The sequence below is a fragment of the Miscanthus floridulus genome, chromosome 10, assembly GCF_019320115.1.
Source record: "Miscanthus floridulus cultivar M001 chromosome 10, ASM1932011v1, whole genome shotgun sequence".
Classification (NCBI taxonomy): Eukaryota; Viridiplantae; Streptophyta; class Magnoliopsida; order Poales; family Poaceae; genus Miscanthus; species Miscanthus floridulus.
In genome coordinates this window covers 23,712,933-23,728,581 of record NC_089589.1, presented here as the reverse complement: position 1 = coordinate 23,728,581, position 15,649 = coordinate 23,712,933, and the positions used below count along the sequence as shown (strand labels likewise).

The window sequence follows — 15,649 nt, the reverse complement described above, 5'->3', positions numbered from 1 at the left end:
GTGTTCACGGGAAGTTCCCATGCCCAATATGCAAGGAAGGTGTGAGGTTCATTTGGTTGCAGAAGGGTGGCAAGTATTCGTCGTTCGACAGACATTGTCAATTCCTACCTCTTGACCATCCATTCAGACAAGACATCAAGAACTTTATGAAAGGTGTCATAGTGTCAGACCCTGCACCACCGATGATGACTGGTGCCGAGGTTCACGCTCAGATAGATGCTCTCGTGGCCAATCAAGAAGGTGGTTTTGTGGTATATGGTGAGCAACACATGTGGACTCATAAGTCGGGCTTGACGAGGCTCCCATATTTTGATGATCTTCTTCTGCCACATAACATTGATGTAATGCACACTGAAAAGAATATCGCCGAGGCACTTTGGGCAACACTCATGGACACTGAAAAGTCTAAGGACAACCCTAAGGCTAGAGTGGACCTGGCAACGTTATGCGATAGACCAAATCAAGAGATGCAGCCTCCTAGAGGCGGCAAGAATTGGAGAAGGCCTCAGGCCAATTTTGTCTTGACCAGTAAACAAAGGAGGGAAGTACTTGAATGGATCCAGACACTAATGTTCCCAGATGGGTATGCAGCGAATCTAAACAGGGGAGTGAACTTATCTACTCTGCGAGTCAACGGGATGAAGAGTCATGACTACCACATATGGATTGAGCGGCTTCTTCCGATGATGGTTCGATGCTATGTCCCTGAGCATGCCTGGCTAGTGCTGGCAGAGTTGAGCTATTTCTTGCGCCAACTTTGTGCTAAGGAGCTATCTCGGACCGTTATTGATGACTTGGAAAAAGGGGCACCTGTGTTGCTCTGTAAGTTGGAGAAGATCTTTCCACCAGACTTCTTCTTGTCGATGCAGCATTTGATTGTGCACCTCCCTTATGAGGCACGAATGGGGTGGCCATGCAGGCCCGTTGGTGCTATCCAATCGAGAGATGTCTAAAGACTCTTTCGCAAAAAATGTAGAAATAAAGCCAAAATTGAGGCTTCCATTGCAGAGGCATACATTCTGGAGGAGGTGTCAAACTTCACAGAAAAATACTACACTGAGAACCTTCCTAGCGTGCATAATCTACCCCCTCGTTATAATGCTGGCAAAAATGAATCGAACCTCAGCCTTTTCCAAGGGCAACTTGGAAGCTTAAGTGCAGCGACCACTAAGCACTTGAGTATTGAAGAGTGGCACAGTATCATGCTATATGTGTTGACCAACCTTGTCGAGGTGCAGCCGTATGTGAGGTAAGTTCTCAACAAACTTGTTTCAGTATGCCGTCACTATTCTACATCCAACTCCCTTGTTTCTCGTTGGTACAGGGAATTTCTTTGTGAATCCTGGCATCAATCAAGGGATCCTACCCCGCAGGAAAATGATACCCTTCTTTCACAGGGTGCGGGACCAGGGAGGCCCGGTTTCATTTCTTGGTTCGAAAATATGGTACCGTCCAATTTAGCTCGTACTTAGTTGCTCGTATGTTCGAATAATATAACGATCTATCCTGCTTGAGCTTGCAGGCCCAAACCAATGTGTCTATAAGTGATGAGTTGAGACAGGTTGCAAACGGCTATGCCTTAAGGGTCAGGTCATTTACCAGTTATAACATGAATGGATATCGCTTTCACACATCAAGCTACGAGCAGAGTCGGCCTAATAAAAAAACCACAAATAGTGGAGTTTTTACGCCCGACACTGATGGCCTCGACTATTATGGAAGAATTGAAGAAATATATGAACTTTCATTTTATGGTGTCAAACCTTTTAATCCTGTCATATTCAAATGTCATTGGTTTGATACTCGAGTAACGAGACAGACCCCTAATCTTGGGCTAGTCGAAATTCGATAGGATTCTGTCTATCCAGGAGACAATGTCTATATTGTGGCTCAACAGGCCACGCAGGTTTATTATACGTCACACGCGTGCCAAACCAAAGGGCATCTTAAGGGTTGGGATATCGTGCACAAGGTCTCGCCACACGGTAAACTACCTGTCCCAAACGATGAAGATTACAACTTCAACCCACACACATATGACGGAGAGTTCTTTCAAGAAGAGGGGCTAGAAGGGAGGTTTGAGATAGACTTAACTGAAGCCATCGGAATGGAACTAGACAATGAAAGGGTTGATGACGAGGACGCTGGAGATGAGGTGCAAAATGTGAAGGACTTTGAAATGGTTGAGCGATTACATTTAGGCAATGACAATGAAGACAACATTCCTCCTTCGGATAGTGTTGATTATTTTGCCAATGACAATATTGATAGTGATGACGAGACCTATGATCCAGCTAATCCGAATCATGAATATTATTTCTAATACATGTAATACTATGTTTTTGTAATTATGTTTTGTTTATTTTGCATCTTTTTCTATTTCTAATTATGTCTTGTTTATTCTTTTTAATTATAGGTGATTGAACAAAGATGGCGGGCCGAAGCGATAGTCACAGGGACGTGTCCTCGCTTTACAAAACACGACGCACTTCAGATGCCGCTCCAGGTGACGGGCCGTTGGACAGGAGGAGGAGGAGGAGCGGCGGCCGCAGGAGGAAGCCGTCGCCGCCTCCTACCACACAGCGTGAGGAGGACGAGGAGGAGGCGAGGCCCGAGGATGACGACGAGCTGGTTCGGCAGACAGACGAGGAGGAGGGGGCGCACGAGGGGGAGGGGACGCACGAGGAGGATGGTACGGGTTCCGCTTCCTCTGGTTCGTCCACCGTCTACTTGCGAGGTCCGGCGAGCCTCCCTCTGGTTCCGCTTCCTCACCAACGCCCAATGATTCGCCCCGAAGGGCAAAAGTATGTAACTTTAGATTTAATCACCACCACTTCATATGATATGTTGAAAATTGATAGAGAAACTAATAATTTTTCTTAATTACTTGTGCAAGAACTGGACGATTGTGTCAGGTGGTGGTCACGGACGCCTGGTCAATGGCGTCCTGGGTCTTCTATGCAGGCAACACTACCCTGGCCTGGTTGACTTCGCCAGCAGGAGGGAGCTGGCCTGGACGTTTGACCACTACGCCGCCCCCCCGATGTGGGTTACCCCAACAAGGCGGAGCGGGTGAAGGCGGAGTTTTGGGTAAGTCTCCCTCGCACTACACTACTCAATACATGCATTCATTGGACTTTTCATGAAATAATGAATGGATACATCGCGTCTGTATGCAGACTTATTACAGATGCGAGGAGGGATCTGAGGCCAGGACAGATTTGGTGGCTACCAAAGCCTGTAAAAAACTCGTCACCGACATGCATCACGAGACGCGCATCCAGACCATCATAACCTACTATGGGTCAAAACTTGGAGAGAAGGTCAGCAAAGAAGAAGCAAGAAAGATGACGCTGACCCGGGACCAGTACCTTGAGGTAGATAAAGAACATTAATATTGATTCGTTTTGAGATTAAGTTGGTTTAATTTGATCTTTTTATATGTCAAATACTTGATGATGTGTAGATGTGTCCCTGGTGGTGCTCCTCGTATCCCGAGTGCTGGGCGATGATCGTGGACAAGTGGTTCACGCCCACGTGGGTCGAGACGCACGATGCTGCCCGGGAGCGACGTTTGCAGATGCAAGGTCCAGCACACCATCAAGGCAACCGCAACCTCGCCGGATACAAACAATTATGGGTACGCGAATTCATTTGTCTATTCTAACGCTCAATTATGCCTGATTTCTAATCATCTTGCTGTCTTTCTCATAGGCACATGGTGGTCAGCAATGCTCCGACTTCCAGGCATGGTGTATGTCCCACAAGGGCAAGGCGACGTCCGCCGTCTCCTACAACCCGGAGGACCTTCCCGAGGCGTACACCAACCTGAGCGTCCACACCCGCATCAGTGAGTACACGTCGGCGGCAAGGTCGGTCCATGGGCCACAGTACGATCCGAGCACCCAGGACTTTGATGCTGAGATCGTCATGAGGGTGGGTGGAGGCAAGAAGCATGGGCGGTACTGGCTTGGTGACGGCGTCATCGACTCGACCTCTACTCCGTCTCTCTCCCAGATCCGAGCACGGAGCAAGAGTGAAGACCTAGCCATACGGCCACGGCCAAGTGTTTCACAGCAACGGGTCGACGCACTCGAGGTTATTCCTATTTTACTCATCGTACATTGATCTTTACACACCTTAATTAGCTTTGCATTGCTAAAACATTGGAGTCAAATATTGCAGGCCCGGCTGGAAGAAGAAGCAAGGTAACGTCAGGACCTGGCGGCCCAGCTGCAGTCCGAGCGGGCCGCGCGAGAGGCCCAGACGCAGAGGATGGCGGAAATGATGCAGTTCATGCAGACTCTTGGGCAACATACGGGTCTAGCTGTGCCACCTGGGCTGTTCGCTCCACCTCCGACTCCTGCAGTTGCAGCTACTCCTGTGAGTTTTCGCTTGTGCTTTGCTTGTATAACCTAGATTAGCTATCCAAGTAATCTTGTCTAACGCATGCAATCTCTTCTCCTTTGTGCAGCCTCAGTCGGAGGGTTCAAATAATCCAGCTCATGCGCCTCCGACTGATCCAGCTTTTCCTTCACTAGGCACTCAGTTTCCACCTTTCTGATGAGTAGCATTAGTTGTATTTGCATTTGTTGTTCACTTCGTGATGGATTTCTGGTATACATGTCATGCACTAGTGGTATATTTGGATAACTGTGACATTTGCGATATATGTTTGGATTGATGTATGTGATATATGCGATGGATGTGATATTTGCGATGGATGTGATATATGCGATGGATGTGATATATGCAATGGATGTGATAAATATGTGATGTATGATTGGATGGATGTGAGATATATGTGATAATTTGTGTTTGTCGTGATGGAATGTAAAAAAAAACACTGATTTTGGTCAGTTTGCCGAGTGCAATAGTCACTGCACTCGGCAAAGCTGGAAAAAGTAGCAACCCGTTTCCCAGCTTTGCCGAGTGCCATGACCATAGCACTCGGCAAAAGATTTTTTTTTTAAATTTTTTTTTAAAAACTTTGCCGAGTGCCACCCGTCTGGCGCTCGGCAAAGAAATTTTAAAAATAAAAAATAAAAAACTTTGCCGAGTGCCATCCCGGTCGGCGCTCGGCAAATAAAGAATTTAAAAAAAAATAAAAAACTTTGCCGAGTGCCAGCCCGGGCGGCGCTCGGCAAAGAATTAAAAAAAATATGAAAAACTTTGCCGAGTGCCGTCCGGGTTGGCACTCGGCAAAGCCGCCGTCACCGTTTCCTGTGCCGTGACGGCTCGGTTTCTTTGCCGAGTGCTGTCTCGGCACTCGGCAAAAGCTTTGCCGAGTGCCCGACAAATGGCACTCGGCAAAGGATGCTTTGCCGGCCATTTTTTCCCCGAGTGGCCTTTGCCGAGTGCGGCACTCGGCAAAGCGCCTGAATCCAGTGGTGATCCGATTAGCGTGCTTTTCGCGTCTGTGTGTTCGTAGCGATGCGTAGAATCGTGTTTCAAACTCTTTTACTTATTTTTTTATGTTAGGAAGCTGCATTCTCATGGCACTGGCAGCATATATATGAACATTTAGTTGGCAACCTACGTACATTTTCAGGCTCACATAAGCTGTATCATAACATTTGTTTTGTAACATGACGACTCACAACTTAATTATATGTACAAGGCTCTGTATTCTCAGGTGGTAACCTGCATCCACAGTAACACAGATTCGATTAAAAAAACATCTGACTGCCTCGCGACGACCCGCAGCGTAGTAATCGGCTCCATTGCTTCTTCTTCGGCCGAAGCGATGATAGCTCCAGCCTCCAAGGCTGCTTTTTGTCCATGCGGCACTCCACCTGCAGGAGAGGTCTTTTATGCATTCTATAATCGATAGTGCTAGAGACGTATGTAGTAATAATATAATAATAGTTTTGGAGTAGCATGCATACTTTATTGTTACTCCCTCTGTTGTTCCACGATGAATTCCCTTCAAACTTGCTCCACTTTGTCCTATAACACCTCCTCTGTTTCATCCCCTGAAACGGACCGTCTAGTCAAGTAACCAGATATTCCAATAGCAAGAAAGGTGCTCAGTATATGCAACATATAAAGCAGCCGTGTTGTGTTAATTTACCTGAAGCGTCGGCAGAGAGGCTGATGTTTGTCTTCAAGCTGAAAGGATCTCTCGTGTACTTCACGTACCACTTCCTTCGAATGTTGTTGTCGTCATCATTTGCATATGCCCTGACCTGCTTGACATGACTGAACTTGTCCCACTCAGGGCTAGATTTTCCTTTAGCTATGGAAGCGAGCAGTGAGACATCACAGTCTAGAAGTAAATCCCTTGGGTTTACGTCCTTCAAGTATCCAGGGAGTGTTTTCATGTCGTAGTCCTCCAGTCCGAGCTTCTGAAGTGCAGGCAAACCCTCTAGTACCTTTAACTCTGGGCACTCTATGATCACGAGGTTATGGAAATTTGGCAGATTACTGATCCTCTCCAGGCTAGGACATCCATTCACCTCAATTTCCAAAGCGCTTGGGTGCTCATGATGGTGTGGTAGTAAGAACTCTGGCCCAACATGCTTGATGGCTGGGGCGCTTTTAATCTGTAGGAACTCCAAGCTGGGGAGCTGGAACAAGCTGTCAGGTAGCTCTATGCAATAAGGCAAGTCTTCCATGATTAGAATCCTCAAGCATCCAAGGGACACAATTGGTGTCGACGTCATCCACTTTGGAAGTCGTTGACCAAAGTACCCTTCGATTGCTAGAGTTTCTAAGCAAGGTGGAGGGCAGAGCTCATCCTGTTTCACCAACCGGTGAGCACCTCCACGTCCACTAGTGCACTGTAAGCACAGATAGCTGAGGTGCACCTTTTCACCAAGCTTAACCTTTATAGCAAATGTGGAATAAGATACATTCTCCAGGCCACGAATATCAAGACGCATGAGCCGGTTAAGAGGTCCTAATTCTTCCAAACTACACCAATCACCCTCCACGTGGGCAGGAAACCCCTTCAATACCCTTAAATTAGTTTGGCCACTGAAACCCCTGGGTATATTATTTATACCTGAGTTAAGAAGGCTTAGATACCTCAGCTGTCGTAACATTCCAATGCCAACAGGAAGCTTCATCAAACTTTTACAATTAAAAAGGTCAATGCACTGCAAGAATTTCATCTTGGCTATTTTTTTGGGAGCCTAGATGTGTTAGTGCCATCTAGGCACAAATACCTAAAGTGTTTGAGTTGGTCTAAAGATTCAGACAATGCATCAAAATTTCCATCTTCTATATGTAGGGTCCTTAAACAAGGAAAAGATGACCGTGAATCACCTGGGTTGATCTTTGTTTCCCCAAATAAAATAAGTGTTTGCAGTGATATATGTGCTTGTAGAGAACTCCACTCTAGCTCATTTGACTCTGATTCTTTGGATTTTAGTGATAACCGAATAACATTTTGTGGGTTAATGTTATTGGTATGGCCAGGCTCAGTTTTGTGAGCTATCAATGCTTCATCTCTAGTCAAATACTGAGCGAACGAGCGAACAACATCATGCATATTGCAAACTACCTGGTCTATGTACCCTTGATCAGGCTCTAGAAGGTTCCTAGCTATTAACTGGTCATAGAACTCTTTTCCTAACACTTCCAAATCCTGTGAGTTTCCATGAACAAATCCTTCACTAATCCACATGCCAACAATATGGTCATACCCGAACACCGTGTTCTTTGGGAGGAGGGCGTAGTGCAGAAAGCAAGACTTCAACTCAGGGTTCAGATCTTGATAGCTCAGGTATACTGCATAGTTTAGCTCTTCAGGCATTTGAGATACTGGCCATGTAGAATCATTAAGGACCTTTGTCCAATCGCTTCGCCTTATGTTTTTCTGGCGGAGGAGGCCTCCTATTACTTTGACTGCGAGAGGCAAACCATCACATTCTACTATAATCGACATTCCAATGTCCTTCAATGCATCAACCTTTGGTTCATCATTGTTTTCATTTCCAACCACCTGCAAAGCAACTTAAGCTTGTTAATTGAATGGAATATGTAGATATAAAAACACTTGGTCATAATCGGAAGCAAAATCAAGTGCTAAAAGAGGATACTGTGTGCAGAGGCAAAATTCACATGCGACGTTCTAAGTGTATGACCGATGTACCAGTCCACTAAAATAGATGGAAAAATCATCGTATATGTATATCACTATGGTGCAATTAGGTGACGTCTGTAACTGTGTACAAGAATAGTGTTCTACCTGATGTTTATAGTCACTCCAGTATTTATCATATTTTTTATTTAATTTTTTCTTATTTTATTAAAAAAGGTTGTACAGTATGCCAGACTACTTCTCACCGAGTACTGACATTGATAAGTGATAAAAAAGCACAAAATGTACGCCAGATTACTGCATCTTCACTGCCGGTAACCGACAATGACATTATTTAAACTGAAGATCTCAACATTCTGCTGAGCATCTATACCAGCAGAGCTATACAACACTTGTGACTATACAACCGATGCTATTCTTTTAACTACACAATTTTGAATCTTATATTGATACTCTAAATGATCTCAAATGAAAAGGTTGTTAACTGCAAAGTTGTAGATCGATCTCATCGACTACTAACTCTACTATTGACTTTGTCTCCATTCGACATCATTAACCATATCAAATCCCATTGGTGAACTTACATAGAATATTTTGATATGTAAACCATCTTAAATTAAAAAGTTGTTAACTACAAAGTTTTAAATCTTTTTGAACGTATAAAGCTTATCTTATCAAACATCATATGAAAAAGTTATTACTTTTTCATAAAATAGCCTATCACTGTTGGTTGTAGCCACAAACCGGCCACGACGGGTGGTCCTTCACAGCATGTTCGTGGCTATAACTAGCAGTGATAGTACACTGCCTGTCACTATCACTTGTAGCCACGATTCGTTCGTGAAAGTTCGATTTGTTCATTAAAGTTCATCTATCACTATCAGTTGTACTATCACTAACGGTTGCAAAGCAACCAGCAATGATGGTCTGACAATGATGACCTGTGTTTGCGGTAGTGCTAGGTCCTATGCTACCCACTTGCCTATTAATAATGGTATGAACTATCATGTCAGCCTGCACTATGGCACTTAAGGCCATGTTTGGATGTTGTAGTATTAAGGCCCTGTTTAGTTCCCTCCCAAAACGCCAAATTTTTCAAGATTCCCCGTCACATCGAATCTTTGGACGCATGCATGAAGCATTAAATATAAATAAAAAATAAAACTAATTACACAGTTTAGACGAAATCCACGAGACGAATCTTTTAAGCCTAATTAGACTATGATTGGACACTAATTGCCAAATAACAACGAAAACGCTACAGTGTCGTTTTGCCAAAAATTTTGCGAACCAAACTGGCCCTAAGAGATGTAGTATTAAGAAACAACGATTTTAGAACCTATAGATGTGGTAAACCATGATTTAGCAACAAAGAGGTCTAGATATGAGTTTATAAAACTCTAAAGAGACTACAAATTTAGCAAAACTCTGGTTTTCAAAACCATAAAATTTGTTGCATCAAAACACTTCATACAACTCTAATAAAATCAAAGTATTTCATAAAAGCATGGTATTTTTCTAAAACTCCAAAAATACATCTGCATCCAAACAGGGCCTAAGATTTTGAACTTGCTACATTCGAAAATTGTATATGTAGCAGAAGTATTATTTTTATAAAAATATAGAATAATCAAAATTAAATTACCAGTGTCGATATGACATAGTATTTGAGTCAAATTTTATAAAATTATTTGAAATAAAAACTTATAAACTTTTTTTGTCATGCCATAGTAATGTAATTTAAAATAAATTATCAGTGTCATTTATACGTGGTTTGTTAAGTAACAGTTTAGCACTTGATTAACTAAAAATATCCTAATGTATGTACTTTTGATTGGTCTATATATTAACCCAACTTTATGTTAATAACCGAAATGTATAGCATGGATCATGGAGGATGCAAACTATACAGCCACAATGTTGTCAGAAATTGGTCCTGCTATTGGCCAGGTTGAAGGTGAAAGAAGGAACTAGAGAAACCAGAGGATTTATTTTAACGAACATCTATCCCTGCTGATGGTTCAGTAATTAACTAATCGGTCCCAATACAAGCCTACATGAAGCTAGTCCTCGTTTGAAACCCAAAGATTGGGTATATGATCCTATAAAATAAATTCGTCCCTTTGTGACATTTGGTTTATTTTTTGATTCCAATTTGACACTATATGTTCAATTTCGTTGCAACTTATCATGAGATTATTCATAAAAGGACCAAACACCCTTGGTAGAAAAACGAATGGACGGAAGTCAATTATTAGGATCCAACTGGAAAGGTTATTAAAGTCTGCACATCTTGACCTGAAGAAGCTACGTTTTTCTCCCTTATTCATATTCTCTTGGATGCAGGTAAGCCTAATGTGATATCCCTTGTATCCTTAGCTTTTTAACCATTCTAGAGATGAGACAAGTGAGGCAAGTTACATGGACAATTACTCAAGTGTCTATGGTAAAACCTGTCAATCAGGATATATGCCAAAGGCCCCGTGAGTACTTTTCCTAACTTTTTACGCCATGTTCAGAATAGAACTTTAAATCATTGATTTTATTTTAACATGTTTACAGGATCTAGTAAAATTATAATAGTTTGAAAAGGTTGTTAGAGAAAAGGATAAAAGTTACATATGTTATATGTTATTTTAATGTCTAACTCGATGAGATATTTAAAAAGTTACACTCCTATCACCTAATAATAGGACTTCTGAAAATTTAGAACAAAATAAATTAGGCAACAAGAGAGAGCCTAACATTCCCATCATTAAACAGTAATGTCCAGTCCTGATTGGCTATAAATTGCTGATTCTTTATCAGACCGTGGAGGATGGGACTTGGTCTTGGAGATATTAAACCTAAGCACCAGATGCCCTTTGCAACGAAAGGATACAGTAGACTAAAAGTTTAGAAATCTTAATCTCATGACCATCTAAAGAGTTGAGGCTCTCAAAAATATCTATAGAGTTGCGGCCACAAGTATTAGTAACAATGTAATAATGCTTGTACATGAGCTCTTACGAAACTTCACAAGCACCTACAGTCATTTGTGTAATGTAAGAATTTTTTTTTAAATATTACTACATGTTAATAACTTTCTTATTGTTTGTAGTTTACGTTTATTCCTTTTAGGCTTTTATTTCGCCTGTTCTTTATCATGTTCTGTGTTCATGATTCTTTAATGACATTTCACTACTATAGAAATGGATTTCGCCAACACTATTTTGATTCTATTAGAAACATCGGTAAAAATATATCACTCCCGATAATTGAACCGTTGATAAAAATGGCTTTCACCACCATTTGTGGCAGTGAAAACCGGTTTTGAGTACATAGCCGGCCAGAAACCCTAGCCCATTCTCACTCCCTCACCGACACCCCACCTACTGACCACCTCTCTCTCCCTTACTCGAGGACTTCCTTCCGCCCCCTCTCTCCCTCACCAGCACTCCCTCCGGGCCCCCTCTCTATCCCACTGTAGCACCGCGGCCCTAAGATCGGATCTGCCATCCGCGCGGGGGCAGACACCACCCATGGTCCTCAGCAGCATGGCGGACGCCGCCCAACATAGAGATGGACCTTGATGTCACAATCCTGTCCGCTAGGGGCAGCTAGCGTGGACCATCATGGATGACTGTAGGCACACATGACACGTGTATTTTTTAATCATTTTTATTCAACTTTCAATATCGGTTTCAATGTGGCGGTGATGAAGGTGAGCATCACCGCCGAATCGCAAAACCGGTGGTGATGGTGGTTTTCAAGCAAGCGGTGATAATGTTTGTGTTGTAGTGTTTTGAAAGTGGTTTACAGACCCTAGATTTCTAATATTAATGCTAAAACAAATAACTATTTTGTACAACCATGCGCAAAAGGGCATCTTCAGTGTAGATTTTCTTTATGCGGTTTCTAAGAGTGCCACAACATTTTATAGGTTTAGGTTGATGAATGAAATGATTTTATAAATAGATAGTAAAGCAAATGTGAAGAAAATGCACAAGATTACCGACATCTGAATAGATAGTGTAGCAAATGTGCATGCATGAATGTGTAACAAAATAAAGCTATAAATTAACTTATACTAACCTGCTTCTTGAGCAAAGACCAGGCATCTTCTTGCTCTAATTTGTTGACATGGTGGTAGGGCACCTCCGCCATCATGCCTTTGGCGACCATGTCATGTCTTGTGGTAACGAGGACACAACTACCTTGAGCTAGGACGCTTAATAATGGAGTTTTGAGGACACCCTCCCATGCATGGTGGTCCCAGACATCATCCATCACCAATAAAGTCTTGCAGTCCTTCAAGGCTTCCTTAAGGGTTCGCTCTAGTGCGGCCTTTGTGTTTCTTGGTGCTTGATGGTTTCCTTGTGTTTCAGTGATAGCTCTCTCTAATAGATCAACATCGCTAAATTCTTGATTGACACTCAGCCATATTCTCTTTTGAAACTCTTGTTCGATGAAGTCATGATTAAAGATCTTCTTGGCAAGGGTGGTTTTGCCAATCCCCCCTACTCCCACAATAGCATAAACCATAACATTTTTGTGTTCATGTTTTTTATTGTCCTTCTTCGTGAGCAAATCCACAAGATTTATTATGTCCTCCTCAATCTTCTCACCAACCACACCTAACTCATCCTCCCCTGTTGTCTCACGCCTAGCACGAAGGGAGGATTCTACCTTTTTTGTGTTGTCCTCATAAGATGCAAGGTTAATGAAGTTGAAGGTTTTGCTACGCTTCTCAATGTCATCTAGCCTCTCATTAAGACTTTTTATGCGATTACCGATGTCATGAGCATGGAGAGGATTCCTCATACAAAAGAGCAAGGGATTGAAGCAGCCCATATCACACCTTTTACCCCGTTCCATCGCCTTGAGCTGGCACAAATCAAGGATGTTGGTAGCATCATACATGGCATTCCTAAGCTCACTCACCCATGATTTCACACTCTCGTCGCTGATGTTCCTCTTGTCAGCATCGGCGAGGAACCTCTTAAGGTCCCCAAGCTTCATCCCCATCTTTTTTATCTCATCGGGAACACCTAAGAGCAGATGCACCTCTTCTTTAGCCATCTCCAACAACATGTCTTGGAGGTAGGATGCTAAAGCATCCAGTACCACCGCCATTTTTGCTGCTTCGGTATCTACAAAATCGAATTTAGATAAAAAATTACGTGTTTCGTTTTAAAGGAAAGGTAATCTTGATGGTAAAAGTACCGAGGCCCCTATAACCTTGGCACTATTATTCAAAAGGGAACACTGCAACATTAGATAGGTACTAGAATAATCACATTTAAATGATAACTAAGTACTTTTTGTACCAGATCTGGCGCATAGTAGCAAGCTAAAACGATAACGGAGTTAACAAATTAATGAGCAGCTAGCAGACGAGAATATGATGAAGTTTGATCTATGGATGATGTTGAAATATTATATACTTGGGCACCTAAAAATTGAAAGCAGCTACACCAATCTCAAGCCATCACCCTTGTGTGAGTATATTTGTGAGTGGAAGAAGAGTATAATATCTCCAACAAAAACTAGAAAGAAAGAAAGAAAGAAATAAAGAAAGAAAGAAAGAAAGCGGATGGAAATAAAAATAGAGAGGGCCGGGAAAGACTAGGCATATGCACCTTGATTTGCAGCGGGGAAAAGAGAATTAATGCTGTGTGTGTCCTTCGGTTCCGGCGTCAAGGAAATGGACATGTTGAGCGATGGCTGGAACTGGAAGTACGTAATGTTTGACCAAGAGCCGGCGTGGTTTGCCTAGCAGTTGCACGGTTGGAGATGCCTGGATCTGGCCTCTGGCTCGATGTGGTGTGGGCTACTGCTCTGCTTGACGGACGCTGGCGGAGGTGGGAGTAGGTGGTGTCTGAAGGGCTGAGGGCCGATAGCAAGGATTGTGGCTAGCCGGCAACGGAGGCGTGAGCTAGGAGACGTGAGGTGTGCCTACGGTGGCTACGCTGGGGCTGCTTTAGTTGGTGAACGAAGGCGACTTTATTTATTGTTGGGCATGGCCACCTAGTTAACTGAGCTGGTAGTGGCAGAGAATTTTTTTGTTTCACTCTGAACAGCTTCAAATATAAACACACACACACACACAACCACAAGGTAGAGGAGAATGTTTATATATAGGGATTTTTGTCCACAATAAAAGGAAGTTTGTAGCACACCATGATTTTGTGTTTTGTGTCTCCAGCACACCCAAGCAAATAAAATGACTAGATAGCCCACAGGCCCACTCTCCATTCCCTTTGCTTGCGTTTTATTTCTCTGTCCCTAATCTCCTTTTCCCCCTCTGGTGGCCAACAATTGTGTTGTTGGCTTCAACCAAGCACACTACATCTCTCCTTTGACGCTGAGCAGTAATACAGATGCCACCGCCCAGCAACAACAAGGGGCCACCTAGGCCCATCTGCGAAGTGCAATCAGATTTTTTTGTTTGTACCAAAGAGAGACTCTAGAAGTGTCAAGCTCCATCGCTGGCCACTGCAATTTGTCCATCATCAACTTCTAGCGCTCGAAATCCCTACCTCTAGCCTCGCGTATTTTTCCCCTAACCACTCCACCTATAAGATGTTTGTGTTTTTTGAGACCATAAGACGTTTGTGTTCTTTTTGGATATTCGTCCTCTCCATTTTATGTCATATGGTTTTGAAATGAGTATTTGGGATATGAAATGAATTCAAATGAAAAATTGTCAACTACAAAGTTTTATAACTTTCCGAGTTCTACAACTTTGGTTTTGGTCATTTCTCCATTCGAGGTCATTTAAAGAATTTCAATTTCAGATGTGAGGAAATTCAACCGTAATTTTCCTTGGACAGATGATTTCTAATGAAAAAGTTGTCAACTACAAAGGTGCACAACTTTTCAAGATCTACAACTTTTGTTTTGGGATTTTCTCCATCCGAGGCCATTTAAAAATTTCCAATTTTGAATTTGAGAAATTAAACATAATTTCTGTTGAATAGATGATTTCAAATGAAAACGTTGTCAACTACAAAGTTGCATAGCTCTTCGAGATCTACAACTTTTGTTTTGGTCGCTTCTCCATCCGATATCCTTAACTACAACTACACACCCACTTGTGACTATAGAACATATGGATTGTTTTGGTATTAACTTCTATGAAATCTTGCAAACCAAATAGAGAGACATCATAACGACTTTAAATAAAAAAGTTTTGATCTACAAAGTTGCATAACTTTTCAAGGTCTACAACATTTGTTTTGGTCGTTTCTTCATCCGAAATCCTTAACTACCACTACACACTCACTTGTGACTATAGAGCATATGGACTCCTTTGATATTAACTCTATAAAATCTTGTGGTGTATATTTAGACATTCAAATGATCTCAAATCAAAAAAGTTTGTACTAAAAAGTTGTAGATCTTGTCGAGTACTACAACTTTGGTATAGTCTTCATCAGACATCATATGAGAAAGTTACTAAGTTCATATAATTGCCGAATCAAGCCATGAACCGGTAGTGATAGTATCACTGGTGCTTTTAGCCAAAAATCGTAGTGATGACCCAATATCATTGCCGGTTCATGGCTCAAACTGGCAGTGATATCATTGCCGGTTTTAGCCACAAATATGGTCCAATGT

General features: G+C 42.4%; 1 pseudogene; it reads right to left on the bottom strand.

Moving 5' to 3' along the window:
- Positions 1-5,895: 5,895 nt before the first annotated feature.
- On the bottom strand, positions 5,896-13,897 carry LOC136488217 (putative disease resistance protein RGA3; annotated as a pseudogene).
- Positions 13,898-15,649: the final 1,752 nt, after the last annotated feature.